At 43.7% G+C, this 21,976-nt stretch overlaps 1 protein-coding gene and 1 long non-coding RNA gene across 2 annotated transcripts in view; both read left to right on the top strand.

Annotated features, from left to right (window-relative positions):
* The window catches only part of GALNT2 (polypeptide N-acetylgalactosaminyltransferase 2), a 204,983-nt gene that overhangs the window by 16,385 nt on the left and 166,622 nt on the right, over positions 1-21,976 (top strand). The gene's annotated exons all lie outside the window — the stretch shown is intronic.
* LOC109304492 lies at positions 39-8,849 on the top strand. Its single transcript, XR_002099403.1, has 3 exons — positions 39-1,171; positions 5,485-5,487; positions 8,816-8,849. It is a non-coding gene; the product is annotated as an uncharacterized LOC109304492 (long non-coding RNA).

Raw genomic sequence — 21,976 nt, forward strand, 5'->3', positions numbered from 1 at the left:
GGGGGGGGGGGGGAATGTTTTCCCTTCAAATGAAATCAAAACTCAAATAACATCTGTGGTATGTTACTTGTATAGGCTGTGATTATGTGTTCTTGGCAATTCTGCCTTTTTTTTTTTTAAACTGCCAAGTTACCTGTTAATTTGCACCTACATTTTGTTTTTAAAGATACTGATGAGAAGATATAATAAGGGGCTTGATGTAGTCTAAACACTAGTTCTGTAAGTCATACAGGGCAAGTTTTATGGCAGTTTAAACAACATAATATATGCTAGTTCAAATACAGGAACCATTCAAAAGGGGATGTCTGTGTAAAGAGAGGCTGCACAAATATTGAAGTTCTTTAAATGTAGTTTAGGAACTAGAGAAAATATGAATGAGTAAAGGGTCAGAAAAGTCTACTGAATTTTAAAGTGCACAATGTGATAGCATGCTTCAGGGAAAAACTACTCGGTGTGCGTCTTCCTATCATAATAAGATGATGATGCAAATTCATCTGACTTCCGTAACCTTTTTTATGTCTTTACAAAGAAGAGAGCTGTTTTTAAGGACCGTGCAGGCTTTACTGCTGGGTATTTGACCTTTTAATAAAGTTTAAAACCTGTATGAACTCCTTCATGTCACTTAAAATAGCGAAAGGTATTGCAGATTACATGGAGAATAGGCATGGGCTAGAAATCTGATAAATGGTATCAACATCGTGTCAGAGATGCTCAAAACTTAAAAAGGTTTGAGTTGAGGAAATGTTATACAGAAAATTGGTGTTAGACTTTGCCAGGTATGTTAGGGGGTGGAATACTACTGGTCACACAAGGCTCCCTCGGTTTGGATGGTCTGTATGTGTGCTGTTAGATACCTCTGGTTACTGTACCACTAGCACGTCTAATGACCTTGTTAGTTGTAATAAAGAGACCACAGGCTCCAGTTCTTAGTAACGAGGACTTTGTGGTACCGTGAAGTCCTTTGAAGGATACAGCAGGAAGTGTGAGGTGACAAGCAGACGACGCCTGGCTTGGGAGCCAGCTGCCTTCCCTGCCTCCTGCTGTGCAGGTCTCAGGATTCCCCAGGAAAGTAGGGGGTGGGGCTGTCCTCCACTTCTGGCAGTCCCAGGACCTGCATGGCAGGGAGTGGGAAAGGCAGCAGGCTCCATTGCGTGGGGCTTCCCCCGGTGGCGTTCGAGTGCTGGGAGCTGCGTGTGTGCCATGGGGAGCTCTGCGGGATACAGGCAGGCTGGTCTGGTGGCACTCCTTGCCACATGCTGGTGGGTGACAGTGCCTGCTGTACGCCATGTGTGGGGGAGGAGAATGTGTGAGGGGTCCTCACACCCCACACGCAACCATACCCCATCCCATACCCCCCCCACAGGATATACAAGAGTAAGACTTTACCTCTGTATACACTACACAAACACAAATCTTGACAAAATATTTTTGTAATAAAATGAAAATGTTATAGTAGGCATATGACTTTTAATGTATGATTTGCATTTTTTTTTTTTCTGGTTCCAAGATGGCAACCCTCCCCTCCCAAAAGGAGTACTTCTGGGTGCAAGAGGAGAGACTTCCAGTGGTAAAGGTCAGGGGTTAGGGATGCGACTTCTGATCCCAAGATGGTAACTGGGGAGGAGGGTGGGGAGGGGGGCTGTCAAGGGGCAGGGCTACCTTTGTGGCCCTTGACAGCTCACCAAAACTCATTTAGCTGCCCTCCAGCTGAAATTATTGCCCGCCCCTGAGAAAGGAGGATCCATTTTACCAGGACATTCTGAGCACTGCTTTGGTGCCTTATACCCTTCTTATCCTTTGTACATCTGTTGGTCTTCTGAAATGTCTAGAAGTTAATCTGGTTTCCAAGCACTTTTACTTGGGCCATATATAGCCTGCTTTTTGGTCACCAAAGTCTATGGCTCAGGCTCTTACTGAGGCATGCTTTGGTTTATGCTGCTAACTGGTCTCTCTGACTTCTTTATGTACTAATCAGTGATTGCACCAATCCATGCTTCAGTTTAGCATACAGTTGGTGCCATGGTTATGCTGTTATGTATAAATTCTCAAACAGTAATGAGCTGTGATGACATTTTTTTCTTCATTGTGAGATATTCCAAGTATTTAGCCACTTTAAAAATAAACAGTCCAGCTGAAATCAGATCTAGCTACTGAAACTAACTGTTCTTTTAATTTTGTGTTCATTTGAGGATGGGCAGCAAGACTGTTTTTAGCAATAGGCTTAGAAGTAGGAGGATTTCTGAGTCAAATTGAAAAATGTTACCAGGGTTAGAAATCCACAGAGACTGGCAGCTTTTATACCCTGGTAAATAAATAGAAACTTCTAGTTAAACAGCTTGATTTGGCACCAAGGTGTCACCAGCTAATGGTAGGTTGGTCTGTGTGACTACTGGTCTCGGTATCGTAAAACATCCTCTCTAGTCTGTGATCACATCAAAAAGGGGCAGTGTTAGGGTTGGATTGTAAGTGAATTCATCACTTTCTAGAGAGAGTCCCATCAGGTTAGACTTGAGGCATGTCAACCATAAATTAATAGATTGTAGAGTCGAAAGGGACCACAAAGGATCATTGTACCCAACCCCCTGCCCCTGGCAGGAAAGAGGACTGAGGTCAGATGACCCCAGCCAGGTGACTGTCAAGCCTCCCCTTGAAGACCTCCAAGTTAGGTGATAGTACTACCTCTCTTGGAAGCCCATTCCAGATTCTGGCCATCCTTACTGCAAAAAATGTCTTTCTAATGTCTAACCTAAATCTGCTCTCCACTAGTTTGCACCCATTATTCCTAGTTACTCCTAGGAGTACTCTGGTAAATAGCACATGTCCAAATCCCTGTTGTCCTCCCTTGATAAATTTATAGGTGGCTACATTTCTCCCCTCAGATGTCTCTTGTGCAGGCTGAAGAGATCCAGATCCCTCAACCTCCCCTTGTAGGGTCTTCACGGAGGCCACTAATCGTGCGAGTGGCCTTCCTCTGAACCCTCTCCAGATTCTCCACATCCCTCTTGAAGTGCGGCGCCCAAAACTGGACACAGTACTCGAGGTAGTTCATGGTGTTGGCAGTGGCTTATCTAGTCTTTTATGATAGCACTTCAATCGTCATGGTTCATAACTAAGGACTTACTGAAAGTGCCATTTCACAGAAATCATCAAATCCAGCATGGCCTGTAAAAGTGGGCAATATCTGTAAAATCTGGGGTGGGGGATAAAAAGCTTACTGAAATTAAAATGCTGGATCTCCAAAGGGAGCTACAGTCCTCATGGTGCTGTGGCCTGGCTGTGCAGCTCTCCAAGGGGGAAGGAGAGAGAAGGGGCTGCATGCACAAAGGGCAGCCCAAGATGGCTGCTGCTTCCACCCCTCGCTGCTGAGACGGTTGTCTGTTTGTGGCCCTGCTCCTCCACCAGTCAGTGGTGAAGGGTAGCGCCAATCGGTGGCGAGGGGTGGAGCTCCTGAGCCCCTCAACCAATCAGAGGTGTGGACAGGGCCCAGCGTGATCAGACTGTGAACCTGCTATCTCCTCCCGAAACTGGCCAGCCCCCTCTTTGAGGTAGTAGACCCCTACTTGTATCTGTTTTTCAAAAGCAGTCTGCTCACTCGCCTTTTTTTTGCAAGCTGGCCTAATCATTATATTATAAATGAACTGACTTCTGAAGCATGGCTTTCACTTCATTGTTCTGGAACTTTTTGTATTTGCATTCTGAAAGGATCATGTCGTTCAGGTTATTAGGCTGTTGTTTTGAAAATCCCACTGACATGGCAATTTTTACTATGTGATTAATTTTAACAAATTGGTAGCTGATTTTTGTAGTGTGTTTGTTATTACCCATACACAATGTTCTAGCTGATACTTCTTGAAGTTTTAATTAGAAAGTGTTCTTTAGTTCCATTAGTTCAGCATCTGGCTTTCTTTTGATGTTCTTTGCAGATGACAGCTGAATGACGAATAATTGTACTAAGTGTAATAAAGACCCCTTGTGAAAGCTTGAGAATGGTTCTGTCACTTAGCACTTTCTTTGGAGCTGTGTTTATGAACGTCAAAAAGAGAGAACATTTTTTGCTCAACTGCTTTTATCTATTGCGCATATAAGCAGAAATATTCCACCCTCTGCCGCAAGGCCCTCTGTAGAAAATGTATGTGTGTTGGAACTGTTCTTGCAGTCACCTGAGAGTGGTGTGCGCTACACAGCGAAGTTCAAGTCTGTGGTACGGTTTTGAGAGGATAACGCCAGATGGGACGCTAATTGTTCTTTTAACAATTAAGCAAGATCTCTATTCTTTCCGTGAGAATTCAGCGTTACAGTAGCCCTTCTGTCCTGACTTTCCATTTTCTGCATTGTCCTCCAAGCTTTCACTTGATAAGCTATAGAATTTTTGAGTTACTGACTAAATGCATCAGAAGCAGAGACAGCAGAATAGTTTATTGGCAGCTGCATAAGGGGGCGCTTGGGACTTTTGTCCTTGGGAATTGTGAAATAAACATCCAATTAAGAATTTCTACTAAATGTGATTTAAGCAGTGAGATGGCTGACTGTCACTTCCATTTTCCTGCTCAGATTTCATGTTTGAAATTTATGAAAGAGGAATTTCTAAGCATGTGTATGCTAAGAACTTAACTGTAGTAGGGGTGCTTAAGAAATACTGAAAACCATAATAAAGTGATTCAAAATTAGTTTCAGCATGGTGTTGACTTTAAGTCATATTGCAGTACTGCCTGGCACCCCAGACCTATTGTACAAGACGCTGAACAGCCATAATAGGCAACTTCTACTTTGAACAGCATGCAATCCTACTGGGAGAGTTTTTATATCCTAATACAACTAGAGTCAGTAGTTTGTGGTTCATCTACACTAGTGATTTTTAAGGCTGCCACTTCTTGTTGCCACTTCCTTAAAAGAATTTCGCTGTAGGCACATCCCAACACATTGACCAGGGAATTTGCTGACACCGACTAAATTTGCTAGTTGGTTATCTATGAGGGTCTTTTGTTCAAGTCTTAACTTGAGGATTGCAGGAAAAATAGCTCAGGCTTATCTTAGGCTTTTATGGGTAGCTACATAACCTAAGTATACCTCAACTGTTGCGTGTCAGATTCTGTATGGTGATTCAGGACTGGAATAGCAGTGGTGTTGCAGTTCTGGATTTGGTGCAGCAGCAGCCTAGCAATGCAGAGAATCTATCATAGTGTCTCTCCTCAGCATGGTTGGTGTTAACTATAGTGTGCTGCTAGTACCTCAGTTTCATGTTTTAAAAAACGTAATGACCTTCCTATCCTAAATGCTTGTAGTTTTAAGACTGAGCAGTTACCTGATGGTTTTTAAAACCCAATTAAGGCATGGAGCAAAATCCTTGCATCATTTCCAGAGTAAATGGTAAATCAAACCAGTCTTCACATGTGGTCGCGTTTGGATATGCAGGTGGGAAAAGTTCAAGACCTTTGAGAGATGGTTCCCCCCACCCCACAAGAAGTGAAGAACAAAAATAACTAGGCAGTGGGGAACCCTGTTCATTCTCTTGCAGTAATATGTCTCCTGGAGAGATCCAGTTTTAGCAGAAAATGGTAGTAATATTAATAGAAATGTTCTTTGCAGTCTTGGGGAGGGGGGGAATAAAATCCGATCAAGTTGAAGGCTTGTTTTTGGGTAAGGTTCAATATATATTGAAATATTTTAAATAGTGGAGTATTTGTATTAAAACCATACCTCCTTTATTCCCCTGTATATCTCTCAATACCTCTTGAGGATTAGTTTTTTGTTTGTAAATTGTTTAAAGATAACTATATAAAATTCTACATGGCTTGTTAACCCCTGTCAGGGCTTTTAGAAAACCTTTCAGTGATTTTAAATTTTTCTCAAATGTCCCCCCTTCTCTACCTCCTCTTGCCTTCTCTGAAAAAAATGATGTACATCAGGGCTAAAGTAAATGCCTCCTGCACAAGATGTCAGGGTTTGTTTGTTTTTTTTCCCAGGTAACAATTTGAGCCATAGAAATAATTGAAACTGCAGCAGGGTCTCTTCAGAATATTATCTTTGGAGAATGTGAGGCCATAAACGCTATGCATGCTGACTAGAAAAATGACTGCAGTAGTCTTCAGGGTTTTGTTGTTGTTGTAGTTTTTTACTCTGTTCTGTTTGTCTAGGGCAATTTCTTCCTCAAATCTTACTTTTTTGCTTTCCCAATTGGCTTGTACCTGTGTCTGCTGCTTGTGCTACTGTGCCAATATCTTTAGAGTTTCCTGTCACAATATCCTTTGTAAGATTTCATTTTTTTTGCAACATCATTGACTTTTTGTACAAAAATACTAAAATGTTTATACTGTTAATGTGCTGCTGTTTTTCTCATGTAACATTTGAGGGAGGTGTTAGAGGGGAAAAAAAACCGTAGTCCACACTTCCTACTTTTTTTGCCTTGTGTGCTTAACCTTGCTGTGGTAGTGCAGACGGATGTCTGGCTGCTTGCAGTTGGTGTGAGATACAAGGAGTGTACCTTTCATAGAGGGGGAAACATCTTTAGAATCACTTTTTTTTTTGGAAACTTACTCCTGTTGAAGCATCTTGGGGGAACTACAAGGCATTTAGATGAAAAGGGTTATTTTTCAGTGTTCAGAAGGGCTATTTGGTAAGTCACAGTTCCTACACCGCATTTCTTAATCTGGGAGTTGAGGGGTGTGGTTTTATTTCCAGTGTAGAAGGGGAAGATGAGTCTCCAGTTTGAGGATTTTCAGAAGCATGTCAATATAATTCTTATTCTGGCAACTGCAGTCTGCTTACATTGTTCTAGTATGCTCACTGGCACTAGAAAGGAGTAGTTGTGGTGTCAGCATATTTGCTTGTGTTGTGACATTGACACTGTTTGTTTTTCCTCTTTTCTCTGCTGCTCATCATCTCCTTTTGTCCTGAGCTGAGGATTCAGACTGCAAAGCTTGCATCATTTTTACCTGTAACAGTGTGGTTTCCTGGTCTGGGACTTTTGCTAATCATTGGCATCAGGATACAGGATTGCCAGAACTGGCTTTTGTAAAGAGCCTTGCCCTGCTGCCCCTGTTCTTTTTAAGGCTCTCTAAGGTGCCAGGTCCTGGCAAGCCTCAGGGCATGGGGAAGTTCTAGGACACAGCCCTCTCCTGCCAATTCTGAGGACTGGAGAGGGGACAGCCTTGGATCTGAACCAGGATTGGAGTTGCTAGGTACTAAATCCCAGTGCTCACGTGAGCATTGGGATCTGGCACTGGGCAGTCCCGGGGTCTGGGACAAAGCTGCTCCCTGCCCAGCTGGCAGGATTGGTCTGGAGGCAGCTCCAGGTCCTGAACTTGGCTGCTTCCTGCTCTGTCTCTGGAGGTGGTCTTGGGTCCAGGATATCAGGTGTCTTCTTAAAAATGGGTGTGGAGCTGGGGATGGGGAAGCTTCTCATCCTCAGCTGTGTGTGCTGGTTTAAGAAGAAGGATGATTGCACCCAAAAGCTTGCTAAGAACTTTTTTCCAACTACTCAGTTGGTCTAATAAAAGATATCACATCTACTCAAAGATCCTTGCTTGGTTTAAAGAGGTGCCCAACATGAGCTACCAGGGGATGGGAGAGTTCCCTTATCTCCATCTCTGCTCTTCAAGGGCACATGAGCCTGGGGAGTCTCTCCTTGATATTGGGCATATGGTACCCAGGAGACTTGCACTTTGAATCAAGATGTAAAGTCAGCAGATACTGATAGGAGAGGGGGAGAAATTTCTGTGCGTGTTCTGTTCTTTTTCAGTTTTCCATAGCAATTGTAAGTTTGTTTAGCCTTGCATGGGGGCTGTCTGCTACCAGAAGAGACGAACAGCAGGCTTGGACTAAGCAATTGGCCCTTGTTTTTAATCTTGCTGCCTTTACACATTAGGCTTTACCCAGTGTTGGCTTTGAAGACCTGGTTTAAGAAGGAATCTGAGGAAAAAATGAACTTCCCTTAGATTCAAATGATTCTTTCCCTTTTCTCCTTTTTTTAGTTCTCATCTAATTGTTTAATCCTGGGGTTGCTGTCTGCCTTTTTTCTCTTCTCGCTTATTCATTATAAGAAATATGAAGTACGTTTCCTTAGGGGATAATGACTGCCTTTGGTCTGAAGCAGGGGTAGGCAAAATATGGCCTGTGGGGTGGATCCAGCCTTCCAGGCAGTCTCATCCAGCCTGCTGGCACCTATCAGCTAATTGTATCCAGCCAATGTGCCTCACTCCTGACTTTGTGCATGGAAGGGCCATGCACAGCCACCACACAGCTTCCAGGCAGGGCTGTTGCTGCTGCTGCCACTACTGCAGCCGCTGGGTGACCTGTTCGTCTTCCCCAGTGTCTAGTGGTGGCGGCTCCTGTCTCTGCTGCAGTGCTTGCTTTGGGCAGCAGGTAAGGAAATGGTGGAGGTGGAAGGAGGAGCTACAGCTGGACGAGGACAGGGAGCCTGAGGCTGCAGCTGTCAGGAGCACAGAGCCCATGTTCAAGGGGGTGGTGGGAGTGCAGAACTCGGGTGGGAAAGGTGTGGCTGTGAGGCAGTCAGGGGGTGCTCATGGCTTGGATAGACGCTGCCACCCAGCGGCATGCAGCTTCATCCAGCGCTGCATGTGGTGGCAAGGAGCACAGCCTGCCCAGCCTGCCTCTATTGAGTAGGGCTCCCCTCGGCACACGTGCAGGTTCCATACACTCGCGTGCCACCAGTGGGAAGCCCTGTGTGCTGGAGCTGGCTGCCTTCACCACCTACTGCAGTGCAGGTCTCGGGACTTCCCTCCACTTCTCATGGAGCCCCGGGACCTGCACAGTAAGGAGCAGGGAAGGCAGCTGGCTCCAGCTCGTGGGTGGCAAGCAAGTGCCAGAAGCTGCATGTGCACTGCAGGGAGTCCTGCATGAGAGGTGGGCCAAGCAGGCTGCGCTCCTTGCCACTACATACAGTGTTGGCTGCAGCTGTGTGCTGTTAGGCAGCAGCACCTGCATGGGCCACGAGCAACCCCTGCCTGCTGCTGCCGCTACTGATGACAAGGGCTGTGTACCATGGGGGGTGGGGAGGGGGGAGTGGGAAGGTCCCCACACACTCGTACCCTACCCCAACATACACCCCCCACAACATATGCCATGCCCCCCACTCACACAGCCACACTCTCTCACAACGCCCCCCCACCCATACACACAGAGACTCCCCCTAACTACACCCCCTCCACACACAATATACAGGACTTAAGACTTTATTTTTGAGTTCTTATGCAGTCACCTCTGTATACAGTATGCAAACACGAATCATGACAAATATTTTTGTAATAAAACAAAAATATGTTTTAATAGGTGTTTGACTTTTAATATATGATTTGTTTTGTTTTTTCTTGTTCAAAGATGGCAACCCTCCTCTCCGAAAAGGACTACTTCTGGGAGCAAGGGGAGGGACTTCTGATGGCAAAGGTCAGGGGTTAGGGGCTGGACTTCTGGACCAAGATGGTGACCCAGGGGGCTGGTCATATGTCAAGGGGCAGGCCCAAAATAATTGTCCAGCCCTGGTTTAAAGGCATTTCAGCTACACGTCAGGGTATCATCTTTCACCCAGTTGCTCATCTCTGAGAACTGACTCCTTCGTGAACCCTCTCCGCCTATCCTTCTCTGTTAGTTAGGCTTTCTGTGTAGGTCACATTTTCACTTACATATCTGTTTTCTTCAGTCTTGGAATATAAATGATGAAATGCTTGAATCCAGTGTCTTTTTTTTTTTTACACTTATGTAGCACTAGTGAGACTGTAGCAAAGTCTAATGTTTAATAGAACCACTGACTCCACTAAGATTTTTAGTTTTGGTAAGGAATTGAAGCAATTATGCAAACAAGGAATTCTTTGGTATATCCAAAAATGTCAGGCTGAGTAGAAGGATAAGACTCCTGTTTCTACTAAAGCACTTAGTTGGTTTCTCTCCCTGTACCTCACTGCAGCTTTCATCAATCTCTGGCTCTCTATGGGGAAGACTTCTTTTTAGAAAGTGTACACTATCTATTCAAAAGTGGCAGCTGTTGTCATTACGAAGGCATCTTGCCTGGAAAAACTGGAGTGGAGAAGAGAAGTTCTCCAGATAGAAAGCAAGACCAGTGAAAAGGATTAGCTGCTTTACTTCTGTCAGTTAAACGTATGCAAAAAACTGCCCTTGTTACCATTCTGTCCTGTACCAGTGGGGGCCAACCCTTTTGGTAGACGTGCCACTCCAGTCCCTATCCCCTGCCCCATAAGGTTGGTCAGCCCTAGCCTATACCATTGACAAAGCTTAAAATTACCTAAAAACAAACATTTTCTTTATTTTGCTAGTGAGGATTTTTTGGGTGGAGATAAAAATATCTGAAAAAAATACAAGGCCATATTTTCTTTGTTATATTAACTTTAACATATCCTGGTAACTAAAAAAAAAAAAAAAGTTAAATTTTGTAGCTTGTTTTACAAGACAATAAATGGTCTCTGTACTGTGAATAATAGAGCAGTATTAAACTGATGTGTTCAGAGTGCTCCTATGTCAGGTTCACTTGACAACAAACACAATTATTTCTCATTAAGTACAACATTAATAGTAAAACCCCATTTTTCTTTTGTGTTCGTATCATTTTGCTTGTATTAGTGCTGCTGCTGCCTCCACAACTTGATTGCTTCCAGAAAAGTTGAATGTTTTCTGACTGAGTTCATTTCTAGCCATTTGAATTAAGAAAATACATACCAATTTAAACTATGTGTTTGAATGAAAACAATTGGAATTTTAATAAAATTTCATAGTTGGGAGCTATGGATAACATTACCTAGCCTTGAATTTGCATAAGTGGAGGTAAAACCATGTATTAAAAAAAGAAAAACAACCCCTTCTTCCTCCACACTCTGACATAAAATGTATTATATTCTTGAGCAACTAAAATGTAAAGAATGGAGGGTGGAATGGAGCGAAATGCATAAAGACTATGTGGTGGGGGGCAGACTTAAATCAAGCATTTTGCTTTGTCCTAGATAACAAGATGCTTTGAAATGCATGCTTCTGACTTCTGCATTTCCATATTTAACATTTAAGATAATTTACTCTTTAAACCAACTGATGTTTACTAGTCAATTGCTTTTGAGACGCATAATGTCTTTGGGCTGGTAGACACACAGGGCTAGATTTATGTTGGGCTTTAGTTGAAAAATTCTGTATCCCATTAATGCTCCCGAGAGTTATTGCGCAGTTAAACTGAACTATAATAGAACCTTGTTTCTAGTCTTTTGTGGACTCTTTTTGCTTCTCTTTCAGATTAGTATGTGTGCGGGAGCTGTGGCTTATAGGCTGATCCCGTGTGTACTATATTTTCCCACACTTTTTTTTTTTTTCCTCTCCTCCCCATCCCAAACCAGCTAGGGGAAGTTGGGGTGTGCCATTATATGCAAGGAAAAGGGCTCCCTGTGGGTCTGGACATTTGGCAGTGGGGAGAGTGGTGGTGCATTAATTACTGCGGCTCTGGGATCCAGGGCAGTTAATGTTGCTGCTGCTCTTCTTGCACTTCTTGTCCCCCCACCCCCGCCAAATAGTGTCTGGACCCATGGGGAGCTCGACATCCAGCCAGGTGGGGCTGGCCTGTGGGTGGGCCCTGTATGCTGGCTCTGAAGGTGTCTGCTGGTTTGGACCTGGTGTGTCAGTCTGGGAGTGTGTTGATTTTAGCTGTCAAGAGTTTTTGGGTAAATCTGATATCTGTTATTAGACCAACTCAAGCTGTAGCATGCATCTCTGGAGCCAGCACACAGGGTTGGCTGAGCACGGTCTGGTTAGTTGTGCTGTGCTGGGAGGCATTGGCGCTGTGCGACAGGGCAGTTCTGGAATGTGCCAGAGCCATGGTGGCCAAATTCTGCCTGGTCAACCCTGCTTGCTGGCTCCAGAGCTGCTGAGACCAGACCCTGCATGGCTCCAATGCCTCTGTGGCTGTATGCGGCTCAGCTCTGGTGCATGGCCTCCAGATCCCAAGCCATAGTCTGCCAGCCCTAGTGTGCAGCCCCTGGCTCCCAAGCCTTCGACCCTGATGTGTGGTCTCCAGTTTCAAGCCCTGGTGTGCAGCCCCAGTCCCAGGCCAGTGTTACATGCTTGTACCCAGACTTCATGATAAAACTTTTGTTTTCTTCTTGGGGCTTTGAATAAGTAGTGTGCGTACTTTATTCTGGGATGTGATATATACAAGAAAAAGCAAACAAAAAACCATAGCGAGTAGTATGAATTTATTAATGAACCAGAACAAAAGACTTGACTTTTATTTTAGAGAAGCAAGGGTTTTGGCTATGTCTTTTATTGGACCAACTATATAGTTGGGAGAGGTGTCAGATGAGTTTTTGGGCACAAAACGCCCTTACTCATCTCATTCTTTTCCAGACTTGAAAATGGGCATTTTGCGGCCCAAAGCTAGTGGGGAGAGCTTTAGGTTATACATGTAGTCCAATGAAAGATATTGCCCTAAATCTCTTGCTGCTTTCCTAATTCCTGGACCATCACAGTAGGACTGTGCGAAGCTTTGGTCCCTGATTCGATTTGGTGGCTGAATCCAAATCAAATCAGAGGACCCTTGAATCTCTCCAAATTGAATCGGAACCCTCCAAATTGATTTGGACACAGACATGGCTTTAAATCTTTTTTTCTACATGCCTCTAGGTAGCAGGGGCTTGTGAGTGCTGCAGTGCTGGGGTGCATGGAGTGTCCCACAGAAGTGCGGGGGGCTCCCTAGGGTACTTGGCAGCAGACCCAGAAATGGACCAGAAGCAGTTCTGGTCCACTTCTGGGTCCACCAGGGAGGGATGTTTGGGGAGGGGCAGGGGGGGCATGTCTCCCTGACTCAGTGACTGGTGCCTCCTGGGTCTGGGGGGGACCTGGGTTCCCCCTGCGGCTGATGGCTGAGCCTGGGAGGTGGGGGTGGGGGGCCCAGCTGCTCCCTGGCAGACCAGGAAGTACTTCCAGTCCACTTCCGGGTTCACCAAGCACATGGAGGGCCTCCCCGCACTCCTGTGGGACACTCGATGCGCCTTAGCATCAGAGTGATCATGAGCTGTGCCTGCTACCTCAAGGTACATAGAAAAAACTTTTAAAGCCATGTCTGTGTCCAAATCGCTGATCCTCCAAATTGGCATAGAATCTTCCGATTTGGATTTGGCCAAATCGAATCGATTGACAGCGATCTGAATCAATTAATCGAATCACTCTCCCCGACTTGGGCAGAATCTGAATCCAAATCGAATAGGGCCTGCTTCGCACACCCCGATATCACAGCTATAACAACATTTATTTTTTACTTTTTTTGCTCAGATTGTATCAGTTAACTTTCTCCACTCTTGCAGTAGAATTTTACATTTTGTCTACTGGAAGAAGCTTTGTATCTTGGTATTTCATGCTACCTTGACAAGAGCTGTTGCTGTTTTTCTTAGTAAAACCTTGCTTACATAATAGTCTTTTCTTTTTTGACTAATATAAAACAAACAAATAAACAAACAAGTACTTGTCATATCCTATTCTGGTTGGTTTTTTGTTGCTTTGGTAGGGTAGTAGCATAATGCACAAAAGATAAATTGGGTGCTGAAGGTATTTAGACTAATGTTCAAAATCCTGAAGTAGCCAAGTTCAAGATCAAATGATACAAAACCAGTTGGTGCGTTTCTTTCCTCATGAAAAATGGAATTTTTCTCTCTTGGTGTTGATTTTTAATGTAGCATTTTACAGGTGCATTCTTTGTGATTCAGTGCTTCTGAATATGAGCATGTGGTGAAAGCCCTTGGCATTGGAATTGCATTTTACCAGAGAGAGGGGAAATGCACTGAGTAGCTTGGACAAATCTTGTCCCCAGTTTTTCTGGATGGGTAAATGATTGGAATGCATGTGATATAGCATCTCCACTAGAAATAGCAAGCACCTGTGTTTTCAAATTATTTTCAGTTTGATGTAAGCATGCCTCATTTTGCTTAACAAACTGTCTGCATTGTGTGAAAGTGCAGACAAAGTAACAGCTAATTTTAATCTGCCAGCAAAGCTTGTGAGCCTTTTCCCATTCAAAAGAATCTGCAAGCTCTAAGAACTTTTAAAAAAAATAAAACCTTCATCTGTTCATTTGTTTTAGGATCCATTGGAGATAGTTTATCTCCTATGTATCTTCACCATTTCTTTTGCCTACTAAACTTTAGGAAGGCATTTGTTTGGCCATCTTACCTCATTTTTTGGGGGAGGGAAGATTTGAAGATTACTTTTCCCTTTGTTCTTGGTTCTGAATTACTGCTCTTGTTATTCTCTTTAAAAAAAAAAAAAAAAAAAGTACTAGTCAGCCTCAAGAAATTTTGCATGTTTAACTTTCAGGCTAGGTAACTAACTTAAAAGGCTTTTTAGATAGCTACTCTATGAAATGGGTAAAGTTCAGTTTGGCAGAACCTGTTGTGAGCTTTCCTCATCTTTCCAAAGAAAACTAAATAACTTCTCTTGTAAGTAGATATCTTCCCTATGTGCTGCTCAAGTCTAGAGATTTTTTTTTTTATCCACTGAATGCTTTTCTTCCATGCTATTCCCAGGATATGAAAGCAAAGCTCTTCAAATTGGAGCTCAGATTTTTTCCCCAGTAATATAGGATAGTGCTGCCTGACTGGTGGGTCAGTCTCAATTACTGTTTTTGCTTTTGATGAAACTTGAACTTGTGTGCCAGAAGAAGTGTTTTAGTCTGAAGTATAAAGATTAAAAGCAATACTTTTTGTTAAGAGCATAATAAATTAAAAAAAAAAATTGCTTCATACCACCTACCTGCTCAAACACTCTGTTAAATGGAATTCAGTCTCCTGGAACACTTCATTCTCAAACAGGTGACCAGTGACACTGGTCTAAGAGTGGTGAGCAGGAGGACAGCTACTGACTCTGCACCCTACCCCTAAGTCAAAAGACCACCTTCACTTCAAGATTACTGAAGTTGTAGTCCTGATAATCCAGGAAAAGTTGGGCACAGATATCTTTTTATTTGGACTCTTCCTCAGAGTACAGTGGTGCCTGAAAGCTTATTGAAGTTCCTCTCCATTATACAGTTGGCCCAATAAAAAGATACCCCTCAAAATTGCTTTAAAGAGATATTTTAACACTTTGCAATAATTTTATTAACACTTGCCTGTAAACAGCAAGCATAAGATCTTGTTATTACATCAGTAGGTATCACACCTGTACACTACAGAGGTTAATTTGATTTTTCAGATGACAAAACAAATGCATTTTCTTTCAGTATGTGATGTTTAACTTTTCAGGCTGGATGATGATTAAAGTAAATATAAACCCCTATAATGATACAGCTTGGAGTATTTTGATTTGGTAGTATTTTGACTATATACAGAACATGCCTTTTGTTTTTTTCAAATTCTTTTTTCTTTACGTGCTTATCCTTGGGTTCAGAAATTCTTCTTTGTTAGAATGAGTGCAATGTAGCATGCTGTAGGGGTCCTTTAAAAGCCAGCATGACATTATTCTGCAGTTCTTAAAAATAGAAGACATACTTCCTGCGGATATTAGATTAATTGATTTTGGAATTAGAACACTAGTATATCTAATAGATTATCTTCCCATACTTGTTTGGGGTTTGCTAAACTATTCAAAGGTATTATTGCCAGTTAAATAAAATATCAACTTTTACATATGCATGGAAAATTGTTGATCTAACATGAGGTGGGGTTGCTAGTTATGTGTTGTGGAAGGGCATATACTGAATATTGTAAAGTGTATTCCTAACCGGCTTGTGGGAAAGCAAGAATTCCATTTAATAAAAAATGGGCTAGAAACAGTTTTTGATACAATGGAAACCAACTGACCCCGCTCCCAGCTCAGATGGCTAATAAACCTGAAGCTAAGGCATCTACCTGAGATGCTTGGGATCCAAGTTCATTTCTGTGCTCTGATATGCCTGCTGCCTCACAGGCAAATGTCTTAACCATAGGCTAAGTACAGATGTTCAAAACCTGAGGTGGAATTGATTTAAACTATGTGGGTTTCTGTAAGTGGCATAGGTTGGATTGGGAGTGAACAGAACACACTTACCTTTTGGTCGGATGTGAGGAGGCTGCTGGCATTGGCTGAGGCCAGCAGGTTGGGGGTGCTCCCACATACCTCCCACCATGCTCTGCGAGCTCCCTGGGCTCCTGGAGAATGCTGAATGGCCAGGCCACCTCTGACTGGCTGCTGGACACAAGTGCACATGTCCCCAACCCTTATCACTGTAGACCCTACCCCACATCCAGCCTGAGGCCACCCCATGGCATGCCTGGAAGCTAGAGGTACACCGATACATTGGTCCGATTATTGGATCGGTACCAATATAAAGAAAACTGGCTGTATCGGATATTGGCCAGTGCATCACTCGGGCAATGAGAAGTACAGCCAGCACCATGAGGAGCTGTCTCTAGCTGGTAAGTCTGGTGTGGTGGAAGGAGGTTGGGGGGCAGATCAACACCTTCCCCAACATAGTGAGGGAGGGGGCAGAGGCAGGCGCTGCCCAGGTGGGGAGGCGGGGGGCAGAGCCACGGTTCTGGGGGAAGGTGATTCCTGTCGCTGCTTGCACCCAAGGAGGGTACAAGGGGGGACATGTGCCCCTTTTATCTGCGCAAGGCGGGGCAGGCTACAGCCTGGGCTGCATGGGGCTCTTCTCAGAGGGGGCTGGGCTCAGAGTGGGTGCTGGTGGCGTTGGTAGAATGCAGCTTCCACCCCAAATTTTGCTGCTGCTTTGTTCCCACCACTGCTGCTGCCAGCTGCCCAGTGCAGCCCCAACTCTTCCCAGTGCATGGGTGGAGGCAGGGCATTGAGCTGGGGCAGTGCTGGGCATCTAGCAGTGGTGCTGGGCACCTAGCAGTGGCACTGGGAGCAGAGTGGCAGCAAAATTTGGGGGGGGATGCAGCATCCTCCCAGTGCCACCAGCACCTGCTCTGAGCCCAGCCCCTGCCAAGAAGAGCCCTGCACAGCCACGGGTGCAGCCCATCCTGCCCTGCACAGATCCAGGGGGCACACGCCCCCTCTCGTGCCCCCCCCCATGAGCCATGGGTCTGGTCCCCCTCTCTGCCCTGCCTGGGCAGTGCCTGCCTTTGCCCCCTCCCTCACCACAGGGAGCGTTGATCTGCCCCCCTCACCTCTCGTTCCACCACACTGGACTTAACAGCTGGAAGCAGCTATATCAGAAATCAAGTGGGTATCAGCTGATATTTGTCTTTAAATATAGTCTGTCAGTATGAGCCCCAGAAATCTCTATCAGTGCACTCCTAGTGGCAGCCCAGCTGGTGGTGGCAGGGCAGGAGGGTGCACGCTGCAGAAAGAAGGATCGGGCCCCTCAGAGCCCAGGCATTCAGCAGGTGGTGGCAGAAAGCGCCAGATGTGATTTCTTGCAATTACGCTGGACACCTCCTGCCACCACCTGTTGTTCACTGGAACTCTGAGGGACCCAATCCTTCCTCTTTCCAAGCTCCACTTTTCTTGGTACAGGCCAGTTTAGTGCCTGCTGCTGCGGCCTGCTGTTTGCCAGAGCTGCGGGACTCGCTCCTTCCTTCTGTGGAGCACCCCCCTGCCTAGAGACATTGTATAAAGATAGAAAAATACTAAGTTACAGGTACTTCCTTCCTCCCTACTCCCTGGCTGTTGCTGGCAGCTGGCTGGAGGTGGGGGCTTTGCAGAGGGGCTGCGGCCTGAGAGAGCCAGTGCTGGTTTTGTGGGACAGAAGCCACTTCAGTGTTTCCCCCCCCCCTTCCTGCCCCATCCCCCTGCCAAGGGTTCTGCATGCCCTTGGAACTTGTTTCTGGAGCCCACAGGATCAGGCCCCTGCAGCCCTGGGTGCACCTTGCCGGGGCAGCTGAATAGCACAGGCAGCTAAGGGCTGCCTGCCCTCTCCTGCTCTAAAGCAAATAGATGTCTGCTACAAAATAGCAGTGTGAAATTATGCCACTTAAGCCATGGCCAAAAATGCTGGGAACTTCTGGTGTGACAAGGGGCATAGATGTCTTTTTGCTTGGCCTTTGTGCTATGGTTAAAACTTATGGTGGCAGAAAGGTGATGTCACTTTCCAGCCTAAGAGTCATAAGCAGTAAGTCATTCTTGAGGATAGTAGAGGGATTTTTGACTGTTTTTATTAGTGCATTGAGCATTTGTGTTAAACCTAACAAAATAACAATATAAAAATAGAATCTTTTTGTGTGCAGCTATTGAAGTAATGAATCATGTGCTGAATATTCAAAGGTAATTGAGTCTTATCAATTTATTAAGATTTTGACTCATAAAAAATTATGCGAGCAAGGATGACCTTTTTATTTTCTATTTCTGCTCTTTGAACTAATATTTGCCCAGGCTGCCTGAAGAAGTTGTAGAATCTCTATCCTTGGAAGTTTTCAAGCATAGGTTAGACAGACACTTGGCTGGGATGGCTTAGTCAGGGATGATCCTGCCTTGAGCAGGGGGGTGGACTAGGTGACCTCATAAGGTCCCTTCCAGCTCTACTTTTCTGTGATCCTATAATTTCACATGTGCACCATTTTGACCACAGCAATGACTTCTGTATATTTAATGAAGCTAAAGGTGAACTTCAATGCATTTTAGTTCTCATCCTAGCAAGTTATAACACTTCAGATGTAGTACGTGAAACTCAGAGACGAGATTTGTATATTTGAAAGTTTTATTCAGAGACGAGTGGAATAATGTGATTGTGAAGGGGAAACTGCTGATTTAATTATAAACTAGACTTATAATGTCATTGGCTAGGGAACCTTAGGCTGCTTTCAGATGTTTAAAAAAATATCTTCCCCCTCTCCCCCTCCCCCCACACACACTTTAGCAGAAGAGGCAGCATGTTACCTCAGCCTGGCTCTGCAGCATGTGTATAGATTGGGTGCTTCAGTGGGGCTTTTTGGCACTTAGCTAAAGCTAAGGCTGATTCAGTTAGATGAAAGTGCCAAACCTCACCCCGCAAAAGCGCCTAGTCTTTACAGACATCAGGTGAGTCATGTCTACCTAAGGCTCTGCCTTTCCTGGGCATGTGCTGGGCTTGATGCAGGAATACGCCATGCTTAAAGTGCTGGGTTGTTTTTGCTTTTGTGTTTAAACATCTGCAAGCAGTCTTAATGACCAGCATCTAAATTTTTTAGAAATTATGCAATTTGAGGAGGGAAAAAAAGCTCTTTTGAAGAGTGAAAATACCTTTTCAAAGAGTTCAGTAAGCAGTTACAGCCTTTGATACCTCTAAATTACAATCCATTTAATTTACAGATGAGGCTTTGCTTGCTATTTACAGGCAAGTATTAAATAAAATTATTGTGAAATGGTAAAATAATTTTAAGCAAGACTTTTTTTTTTTTTTGAGTGGTATCTTTTTATTGGACCAGCTGTATAGCTGGGATGGACTGGGAAGCACATGCCCAGGAAAGCTTTTTTGGTGCCACTGTACCCTGAGGAAGGGTCTAATAAAAGATAGGCTTGCAGAAATCCTCGCCTCATGTTTTTCCTAGATTATCGTAACTGCAGCATCACCCCAACACTACCAAAATATCTCCTTCATCTTTCAATATAGTATTGAGTGTGGCATGACACGTTGTCACATCGTATAAAATAAACAAACAAAAAGGTACTCTTTGCAGCAACAAGCTATAGATCCAGCTCTTGATTCTACGGAGGGACTGAGCTTTCCACACTTGCTTCTAGCTAAGTGATTCTTGGCTAGGGTGTCATGGCATCTTGGGGTGAATTGGGATCCTTTTAAGAGTGCTATGGAGTGCCATATGATGCTAGCACATTTTAGTGTGCAGATATTCACAATATAGACTCAGATATTTCAAGTACGAATCTCAAAAACATTCAGACCTGTTGTGGTCCTTCTAAAATCTTTCCAGGAGAAGAATTGGTCAGTTATTTTTCAAAAAAATCTAAGAACTGACACTTTCTAAGACTCTAATTCCTCTTCAGAGCCCTAAGGCTTGTGTGAGTTCACTGCTTTATTGATTTTTATTTCCCTGGCACTTTATCATATGATTTTAAATAACTGAGTTTTAATCATGATTTAAATTCAGCACAATTTTCATCTTAAATCTTAATTTTTCTTTGCATTTTTACTTTTAGTTCATTTTCTAAAGAGATGCTCATTGTTTGGCAATGTTTATGGCAATGTAAGAAATGTTTATTTGCACAAAAATGTAGCCAATGCACTAAATTTTGTCACTTATTCCCAACTGCAACTAGAAGCTATGCTGTCTAAATCCACTTAGAAATTCTATCCAATTTGTGAACTTTAGATTTGGTAATTTAGAAAATAGTCAATTGATGCAGTTCTTTTAGTCATTAACTTTTTACTTGAAACTTGTTAAGCTCTATTTTGATGGAAATTGGAATGAAATTAAAAAGCATAAGCAGCATCTTAAATCTTTTTTGGTTAAATACTATAAATGTGCTACATGCATAAGGAAAATAACTATGTTTTTCAAAACACGTTTTGCATGTATGGTCGTCTTCTATGCCCCCACAGGAGAAATGCATATAATATGACTAATTGTACAACTTAGTGCTAGTCCCAATTGCTAATTGATTAATTAATGTTTCTTGTAATAATATAAGTATATTTATATTGAGTTAAGTTCATAAATCTTGGAAGCATATAGCATCATTCTAGCTCTGTTTCCTACTTTTGAAATATAATTGTATTCTGGTTAGCGTAGGAATGATGATGGGGAAGTAAAGGGCTACTTTTAGAACCCTGAAAATGATGGGAGCCCATGTGTTTCAAGGGTGTCAGTATTACAGCGCTTGTAGTTCTGTGTACATGGTGAGCATTACTTGCATTCAATCTTCTGAACACACCTTTTTTCTGTACTGAATTTGGGCATGTAACTGGAGTATAATGTAAAATGTAGTTTGTTACATGTATAAAGAAATGTCTTTTACAGTTGATGGTCAGAAACAACATTTGTTATTGGTTTTGAGGTTTTAGAACCAGTAGATCTCTGCCTCACCTAATTTTTATTTATACAGTGAAAGAGGAAAACAAGCCTTTCTGATCTTTCTCAGTTTTGCACTAGTGGTTGAATTGAAATGATTTAAAAAACTGAAACAGGGATGGACATCTCCCCTGTATCTGAGAGAGAGGCTGTGGCGATCATAACCTGGTTTTGGCAGTTCTTCACATTCTGGTTCCAAGTGCTTAAGTATTAACTTCAAGTAAGTCAGTGATTTGATCTTTTTCTTAACTATTATTTTTTATTGTGCAGCAAATAAGTATTAATTTATATTGTCTGATTAAGTCAATATAAATACTTGTAGTAATTACCCACATTAAGGTCATCCTTGAAGATGGCCTGCCTGATCCGGCCACGTGGAGACTGCCAGATCTGGCTGCATGGTAGTAGCTGGGCCTGGGCCCTGGGGTTGCTGGCATGGGGCTTGAGAATTTGGCACCAGGGGAGGAGTGGCAGTGTTAATTGCCACTGCTTCCCCACTACCAAATTTCTTGGCCTATGTGGATCCCTCTGGGCTAGGTGCCATGGCTCCACAAGCTGGATTTGGCTTGTGGGCAGGTGGTTGAGCACCCCTGGTCTAGCACAGCAGTGCTCAACCTCTTGCTCAACTCCATGGGCTGCATGGGTGGTATTGGGGCTGGTTTGTGGCCTGGATTTAACTTGTGTATCAGGGCTGAGCCCACATACCTGAATTGGGTCCCCAGGATTAGGACCTATACTGCCCTGCTTGTTGGATTGAGGACATGGGGCCAGCCCTTGGGGACCCCCACAGACCTGTAGGGAATCTTCAGGTGGTATGACATGGTACTGGGGCTGGATCTGACCTGCAGGCCAGAGATTGAGCACCCCTGCTTTATGCCTTTTAATTGACGGACCTTTTTCAATCTAAAAATTTGCTTTCAGTTGTTCGTTGTTCACTTGAAGTGTAAATTTGTGGGGAAGTACTGAAGAGCTAGTCCTGTGAAATTGCTGCTGGCAGTAGTACCTGCTACTACACTCGGAGTGAATACCTATTATAT

The sequence above is a fragment of the Gavialis gangeticus genome, unplaced genomic scaffold (assembly GCF_001723915.1).
Source record: "Gavialis gangeticus isolate Ggan-Ray unplaced genomic scaffold, GavGan_comp1, whole genome shotgun sequence".
NCBI lineage: Eukaryota > Metazoa > Chordata > Crocodylia > Gavialidae > Gavialis > Gavialis gangeticus.